This window comes from Triticum aestivum, chromosome 7A, assembly GCF_018294505.1.
Source record: "Triticum aestivum cultivar Chinese Spring chromosome 7A, IWGSC CS RefSeq v2.1, whole genome shotgun sequence".
In the NCBI taxonomy this organism is placed as follows: domain Eukaryota; kingdom Viridiplantae; phylum Streptophyta; class Magnoliopsida; order Poales; family Poaceae; genus Triticum; species Triticum aestivum.
Window position 1 is genome coordinate 422,310,352 of NC_057812.1, and position 8,922 is coordinate 422,319,273.

Consider the following 8,922-nt stretch of genomic DNA (forward strand, 5'->3'; position numbering starts at 1 on the left):
AGCTGTCCAAGGTGATTTTCTTCTTTGCGGATCTTGATTGTGGTTTTTCATCTAAGTATGTGGTGATGAATAATGCAAAATTCTATTAGCTTCGATGCCATGTTATACATACTGGTTTAAATATCTTGGGTTTCTTATACTGGAAAATAATTCAGAATTTGTTTCTGTTTCAATTAGAGCCCTGATGCAGACAAGGATTGTGTGGTTGTACATGTCACTCGCTATGAGGCGGATGACCTGAATATATGCACTGGGAAAACAAAGTTCTTAGGTTGTTGGGTCTTGGAATCCATTTGCGCTTATACCGATGTCGAGTTGTATTCCAGCCACACTGTTGTCAGGCGTGTTGTCCAGGGTGTACTGAAGCACAAGAAGTTCAAAGCTACTCCTTTGTTTGTGAGGCATACTCTTCTTGTCAAGCTTATGCGGGAAGATGATGTGGCATGCCTCCACAAACAAGTTTATGAGTGGCAAGGCCACAAGGTTATCTTCATGAAGGTTCATAGGATTGAGCTGCTGCTAGAGGTCCTCGATGATGTTCATGGCAAGGTTCGTCTTGTGTCCAACCCAAACTAGATCGAGGCATGAAATAGTTGCCCCAGCTAGTGTTTAATAGTAGTTTGGATTGTTTCTAATTATCCAAACCTTGCCTACTATCGAGCCCTCTAGGGCTAGTACTCTATTTGAATCCATCTATGGGAACTGTTGCTACTTTTGTGTGCCCGTGAATCATGTGAGAACCATCATAATTGTTGCCGAAACAGATGTGTCCGGTCGTGGGATTGTCATGGCAGATGTCCTAGTGTGAGGACTTAGTTGTGGAGCCATCGCAACGTAGCTAGCTTAAAGGGGTTAAAACGGACAAAGGACGCAAGGAATTATAATGGTTCAGCCCCTTGCGGTGAAGGTAAAGCCTACTCTAGTTATGATGTGATTGTTAGGGTTTCGATGACAAGGGAACGAATCCGCTTTGCCTGGCTCTCGGGTTGTTGTTTTTCTCTCCTTGAACCATCTCCGGGTCATCCCTTTATATACACAGGTTGACGCCCGGCGGTTTACAGAATCTCAGCCGGCTCATAAACGTGTCCGGCTCGGTTTCTACTCTTCCTATCTTACAACACAAGCTACACACCTTATGGCAGTTTATGTCTATGGGCCCTAATCCGCCTTTGGGCCCTGGGCTCTTAGACCTCCCATATTAAAGCGCTGTACTCCTTGTCTTCATGGGCTTCAATATGAATAACTCCTTACAAGTATAACCCGGCCCCTCCTGGGCGATTTATACTCAGTAGTTATATCTCCAACATTAGGCCCCTAGATTGATTTGAACATGTTCATGTGAATCGTCTACACTTAGAAAAGCTTCCTCTTCAATACCTTCGAGTAAACTTTGTAATCCGCCATGATGTCATCTTCCAGGATTATAATAAACCGCCATGATGTCACCTGTTCATTAAAAAACCGTATATACCTTACTTTTATTAATGAGCCTCCAAAAATCGAGGTGACAACTCTGGGACATATCCATTTTTTGGGCTTCCTCGATTCCCGCGCCTGTCACTTATCCCTTCGTCTTATAAATAGGGCCGAGGGTCCCTTTCTTTTTCTCACCTTGCCCCTTAGTCTTTCTTCCTCCTCGCGTCGCTTTAGCACTCGAGCACTGTCGCTGTCATCGACTTTCTCATCTGCCCGAACAACGACCGTTGCATCAACCTGATTTGACCAGAGAATTACGGCGCCTTTCCGCTTTTCAATAGCCTCGGTGAGTTCTTCTTTCCTTCCTCTGTAGATCCATTTAAGGTTCGCACAGGCTCATGGAAGCTTCACGGTGTTCTTCCCTTGTCCTTCAGTATAGCCTGTATAATAAACTCCAAACGTGATACACTCTTATACGGTAGCCATGATAGTCCCTCTTTTGGCATCAGATCATCTCCTTTGCATAGAAAGGCTCGATCTGGAACTTCATGAACTGCTCAAGCACCAAATTTTAGGTCTAAATATTTTCTTTTTCCTAACATGCGGTAGATCTGAAGTTCCAATGTGAAACTGTGAAACTTGTTCTTCTTCACTTGGTCATTTTTCGGCTTTAGATCTATACTGTGATTCTTCATGTAGGTGGTTTATCTTTTAGAAAATAACCTGCCATATACCATTAGTCCTCTTGTAAACCGCCAATCGCTTTATCCTTTATACTAGCATTAATCTCCGGTTTAACAATTTTTGCATGCTGGAAAACCTTTTGTTTCTTAACCTGCGACGCTTTATGCTTGTCAACCATGACTCTTAAACCGGCGCAAACCTTCCTTCAGGTTGTCTAAGAAATGGCCAAGACCTTCTATGCTTGTAACTGGGTTCCATCTCAGATTAAGGAAGAAGATCTGAAAGGATGTGTTATCACTGGCGCTTTACCAAAGCAGAGTGAAACCCACTAGCGAGCCCCCGGTCCGGAAAATCCTCCTACATCCAAGGATGGCGAGATAGTTGTGTTTTTTGACCATCTGAGCCGTGGTTTTAAACCTCCCGGGTGCAAATTTTTCCGTGATGTGCTTGCCAGCTTCCAGATCCACCCTCAAGATATTGGACCTAACTCGGTATCCAATATTTGTAATTTTCAAGTGTTTTGTGAGGCTTATCTGCAAGAAGAACCGACTGTTGAACTGTTCAGGGACTTTTTCTATTTAAACCTCCGCACCGAATTTGTAGATGGGCCCAATATTGAACTTGGCGGCATTTCAATTCAAAAAAGGAAAGATGTCAGCTTCCATCATGCCAAACATCATAGTCATCCTAAGGATTGGAACCAGACTTGGTTCTATTGCAAAGATACTTCCCCTGAAGATGAGAATCCTCTGCCGGGTTATCGTCCTCACCGGCTTACCAACACACATCCATTTCCCAAAAGGTTGACTGCAAAGGAACGGACCAAATATGCACCACAACTGCCAAGCTTAGAGCCTTTGTGGCTAATGGTTTGACAGGAATTGACTTTGTTTGTTGTTGGATATCTTGGAGTATTTTGCCTTTAAGCTGTCGACCCGGTTTAATGTGCGAATACACAGGGGACTTGAAAGACCCTCAACGACACACTGACATTTAGTTAACTGATGCTGAAATCACTAAGGCTGCCAAAAATATACTGGATGAATCGGTGGCTGTTTGCAGCAAAACAGGGCTAAGTCCCTTCTGTGTTTTGAATAAACCGACAGCTGAAAGAATTGTCTAACTCCTATTTGTACCTGATATTCTTAACTGTTTCTTATAACCTTTGTCAATCTTTGGCAGGGTGATGATCCGTTTTGGAAGAAGAAACCTCAAGATAAACCGGCAAAGACGCCTCGCCCCAAGACCAAGGTTACTAAAAGACATGCCAAGAAATAAACTACTGAATCCACCAGGCTGAACCTCGACGAGGATCTTCATAATCTAGAGTCAGAGGTAGAACTTGTTTCTCTTGGTTCATTTTCCATACACCTCATTGACAATGACCCTTATCAGGAGGACGTTGAAGCTAGTCGGGCTGAAGATGTAGAGGTAATTATTCTTTCCTCTGGTTCAGATCCTCACCCAACACAAAAAATCAGTCAAGCAAACCAGAAAGTAAAATTTTCACACCCTCTAGCTTATCTGGATCCCAACTTTCTTTTGAAGAAACAGCAGCATGAAGCTCGCCGCACAACCCGGCACATCGGCCATGTAGTTACTTCAGCCGGTTTACCTAACACTCCAACCCAGAAACGTCGATCAGAGGTCTCATATATTTCTGATACTTCTTATCCCAAGGCAGATTATTTCAGACAACCTCTTAATCCGCCTGATTCAAACTATCAGGGAACACCTCATTCATCATCCGGTGAGTCAACGGCTACATAACTCCCTCCTCTCAAAACTGTTCCAGGGTGAGCACTTTAAACTTAACTCTTCATGCTTTATACTTGTTTGTTATATTCGCCTTTATGTCTTTTCCTTTCAGAGCCAAGGCCAGGGCCAGCAAAAAGGCCAAATTGAATAATCCGGCTGATGATAACCCGGCTACTGAACCGTAACAGATCTCAGAGCAAGTTGAGCCGAATGCTGATGCTATGCATGATGTTCCACCACCAGAACATCATGAAACATTTGTTGAACCAATGGAAGATGATCCCGTCGACCATGCTACTGACCCACCAAGTCCGGCCAAAGCTACAGATAAACCGCCAAGCCCAGCCAAAGCGGCTGATGACCAATCAGATGATGTCCTTGTCACTAGTGTCGGCCATACCACCCCTGGCAATCTTGTCGCTTTATCAAAGTATAGTGCCAAGGAAGAGTTTTCTGCTATGGACAAGAGCAAGTGGAAAACATATTTATCCAGCTATGCCCATCTCAATGCCCAAGAGATTCATTCTAGTTTCTTGAACCGCCTGTATACCAGCTGTGACTATGAAGCCGGTTTAGTAGGCCTGATGAAGGAGCGATATGAGATAAACACTGTTAACTCTTCATAATTGTTTCTCTTGTTCAGTTTCTAATATCAACTCCATCAGCCCCCCAAGGGTCGGTTTATGATATCAACATGAACTGGGACTTTGTAATACTTCAACTTTGCATGCGTAGCCCCCAAGGGCCGGTTTATCGTTTCAGGATGAACCGGGACTTTAAAGTATGAATCTTGCAACTTTTGCTTGTGTAGCCCCCAGGGATCGGTTTATACCTTTAGGATGAATCGGTACCTTTCTCTTATGAAGCTTCCAAATCTCTTGATAACCATCTTTGTAAACCGATTGATGAAGAAAAAATCCATACTTGTGGACTTGAGCAAATATACATTAGCCCCCAAGTGCCAAGTGTATAACTTGTTATATGCTTGGGACTTTGAAAATGTCAGTTGATAAAAGCCATATGCATTAGCCCCCAAGTGCCAAGTGTATAACCTGTTATGTGCTTGGGACTTCAAATATGCACTACTAACTCATTACATGTCACTTGCAGGCCGATCTGAGCCAAAAAGAATCTCAAACCGCGGACCTTCGGGAAAATATTAAGTCCCAGCAGGCACAAACTTCCAAGGTTAAAGAAGAACTGACGGGCGCTTTAGCAGCCATGGAAAAACTGAAAGAAGGCTTTAAAGGCGAACGAGTAGGATGGGACGCTGAAAAAGCAACTCTGCTAAAACGGGCAGAGGATGCTGAAGCAGCTCTTAAACCGGTAACAGAAGAGTTGACTGGCTTGAAGCGGCAAATCAATGCCATTACCACTTTTGTGTTTGGTAAGTACCTTTATGATAAGCTTCAACATGTATTATCCCATAAACTGTCGGTTTATCAATATGTTCAATCATGTAGGATCTCACATTACCCACCTGGGCTCTGATATGCAGAAGAAGTTGAAGGCTGCCTATACTCTTATAGAGCAGTTATATACCGTCGCACAGCGGATCATTTGCACTGCCGCTCATAACAAACCGCCCCCAAACCTGATCAAGGAAACCTTAGAAAAACTATCAATGCTGCCTGCCCGGTTGGAGGAGTTGAAAAGATCAGCTGCAAGGGCAGGTGCTCTGACTGCGCTAATCCAGGCTAAAGCCTGGATACCCGATCTTGACTCAGCTGACATAGGACGCGGCTATCCCAGCATAAAGGAAGATGGGTCAGATGTTGACCTACGCTCCTGATGTTGACCCCTCCACCCTTATAAGCGACGAAGCTGTATTCAAGGCCCTAACTGGAATCGACTGGACCACCATTGATTTCTAGCCGCTGGGTAGAGACGAGGAGGGTGAACCGGTGCAGGATGATCCACAACCGTCAAGCCAGCCTGGCGAAGAGTCATGATCCGGAGGCCGGTTTAATCTTCTGCATACTGCAATACTTGCTGAAAACAATTATCCTTTTGGGCATCAAAACGCCTTGTAATAGGCTAGTTTAAACACTTGGTCTGCTATGCCATCGTGCATATTCACTTTGCATGATATTGTTAATCTGCCATGATTTATGTTATGTCTGCTTATGATCCTTAGTAGCTTTATTTGCCATGTTTCTGCATATAACAAGTTGAAAAAGTGTCCTGGCGGTTTATCACCGGACAGGTCATAATGCCCCACATATAATCCGGGTTTATAACCAGGCTGTATTGAATGTCAATCAAACATGAAATATATCATACCTATGACATTGAATCACATTGTTGGCTAACCAACTTTCTATAATAAGGGTGATAACCCAAATCTTGAGTACTGATAACTCCTCCCTGTTTTACTGGTTTACTGTAAAACCGGACCGGGTTGTGATAAACACCGGTTTGTTCGTATATCATACTGGCGACTTGTAGTCAAAGCCAGACCGGGTCAATCAACACCAGTTTATATCTGATTGTATACTGACAACTTATAATCAACAGCGAGGCCGGGTCAATAGATACCAGCAATATTCTCAATTTTTTCGGCCGACTTAGAGTCAACAGGCAGGCCGGGTTAAGAAACACCGGTTTAATATAAGACTGATCAAAAGAAATATCAAAAAAGAGATTTCAGAAGAAAATATATAAAAAGAGCGAGGCTTTTCATGGGCTGCTAGGCCACTGAGTTAAACCATTTTACAAAGCCTTTATAAGATGGACCTCACATCAACCAATCGTCATTTTAACTATGACAAGTTTAGGGTCTTTATAAGATTGACTTGTCAAACGTTCGATGGGTCTACCAGGATTACCTGGATGGAGTGTCTTACTTAAAAAAGGCAGGATAACCCGAGGTTTTAGGTGAATACACCTGGCTTCCAAGCCTGTCTTTTATAGCCTATTACAACGTTATAGACTCTTGGTTCTTCTAGACGCAAAGAGCCCCCTAGAAATATTTTGAGATGTGCTCAATGGGTGCCTATATTTGAGTTGTGCTTTGCAACAGACTCTCTTCGGCTCCTTTTTGACCTTGGGTGGCAATCCCCAAGTGTTTTTTATGTGTGGCTTATGAGCCAGATCAATGGGTAATTAGAACTCCGCTTTATAAACAGAAGCCCCCATGTAACCAAAAATCTTTCAAAGAATAATAGCAGAGGCCCTGCTTTAGCAGGGATGCCGGTTTATTATATTGATCATCATAATATATACATTGTCAATAATATGTACATAAGAGGAGCCTATGGCTCAGGTGTAGTAAGGCCGAAGATGAGCTATATTCCACGGCCGGTGGATCTTCTCCTCCGATTTACGTGAGTCTTTGTGCTCTCGAATATCGATAAGGTAGTATGACCCATTGTGTAGATTCTTTCTAACCACAAAAGGTCCTTCCCAAGGAGGGGATAACTTGTGCATATCAGTCTGATCCTGGATGAGCCGGAGCACCAGATCCCCTTCTTGAAAGGTTCTGGTTTTAACCCGATGACTGTGATAACGACGCAGATCTTGCTGATAAATCACCGAACGCGCCGCTGCAATATCACACTCCTCATCTAATAGGTCAAGTGCTTCCTGACGTGCCTTCTCATTGTCGGCTTCAACATAAGCCGCCACACGGGGTGAGTCGTGACGGATATCACTAGGGAGAACCGCCTCTGCTCCGTAAACCATGAAACATGGTGTATAACCCGTAGATCTGTTGGGCGTGGTATTGATACTCCATAACACATAAGGTAATTCCTCTACCCAACAACCCGGCGTCCGCTTTAAAGGAACCATAAGCCGGGGCTTGATGCCTCTTAGGATCTCTTGATTGGCTCTCTCCGCTTGACCATTAGATTGGGGGTGAGCCATTGATGACACGTCAAGCCGGATGTGCTCACGTTGACAAAATTCTTCCATAGCACCCTTGGATAGATTAGTACCATTATCTGTTATGATGTTGTGTGGAAAACCAAATCGGAAAATCACCTTCTTGATGAATTGAACCGTCGTGGCTGCATCACACTTACTGACTGGCTCTGCCTCCACCCACTTAGTGAACTTATCAACCGCCACCAGAAGGTGGCTCTTCTTATCCAGCCCCCAAGTTGCAAACGGCCAAGTGATTGGAATCATCCTCAATTCTTGAGCCGGAACATGAGCGCGGCGTGCAAACTTCTGACAACCATCACACCTCTTTACCAAGTCCTCAGCATCAGCATGAGCTGTCAACCAATAGAAACAGTGACGAAAAGCTTTAGCTACCAAGGATTTTGAACTGGCATGGTGACCACAATCTCCTTCGTGGATCTCACGCAAAATCTCATAGCCTTCTTTAGGAGACACACAACGCTAAAACGCCCCTGTTACACTTCAATGATGCAATTCCCCATTGATAATGGCCATTGACTTGGATCGCCGGATTATCTGCCTGGCCAAAGTCTCATCCTCCGGTAACTCGCCCCGGTTCATATTTGCCAAGTATGGGACCGTCCAATCCGGGATGACATGGAGAGCTGCCACTAACTGAGCCTCCAGGTCAGGAATAGCCAAATCTTCCTCTGTAGGTAGCTTGACCGATGGGTTATGCAAAACATCCAGAAAAACATTGGGTGGAACCGGTTTACATTGGGAACCTAAACGGCTTAAAGCGTCCGCCGCTTCATTCTTTCACCGGTCCACATGGTCAACCTGATAACCCTTGAAGTGACCTGCAACAATATCTACTTCTCGATGATATGCTGCCATGAGTGGGTCCTTGGAATCCAAAGTACTAGATACTTCCTGAGTCACCAGGTCTAAGTCACCAAAGCACTTAACCCGGCTTAGATTCATCTCCTTAGCCATTCAAAGACCATGGAGTAAAGCCTCATACTCAGCTGCATTGTTAGTGCAAGGGAACATTAAACGGAGAACAGAACAAAACTTATCACCTCGTGGGGAAGTTAACACGACTCCAGCCCCCGAGCCCTCCAATTGTCTGGACCCATCAAAATGAATAGTCCAATAAGTGTTATTTGGCTTTTCTTCTGGTGCTTGTAACTTTGTCCAGTCATTGATGAAATCCAC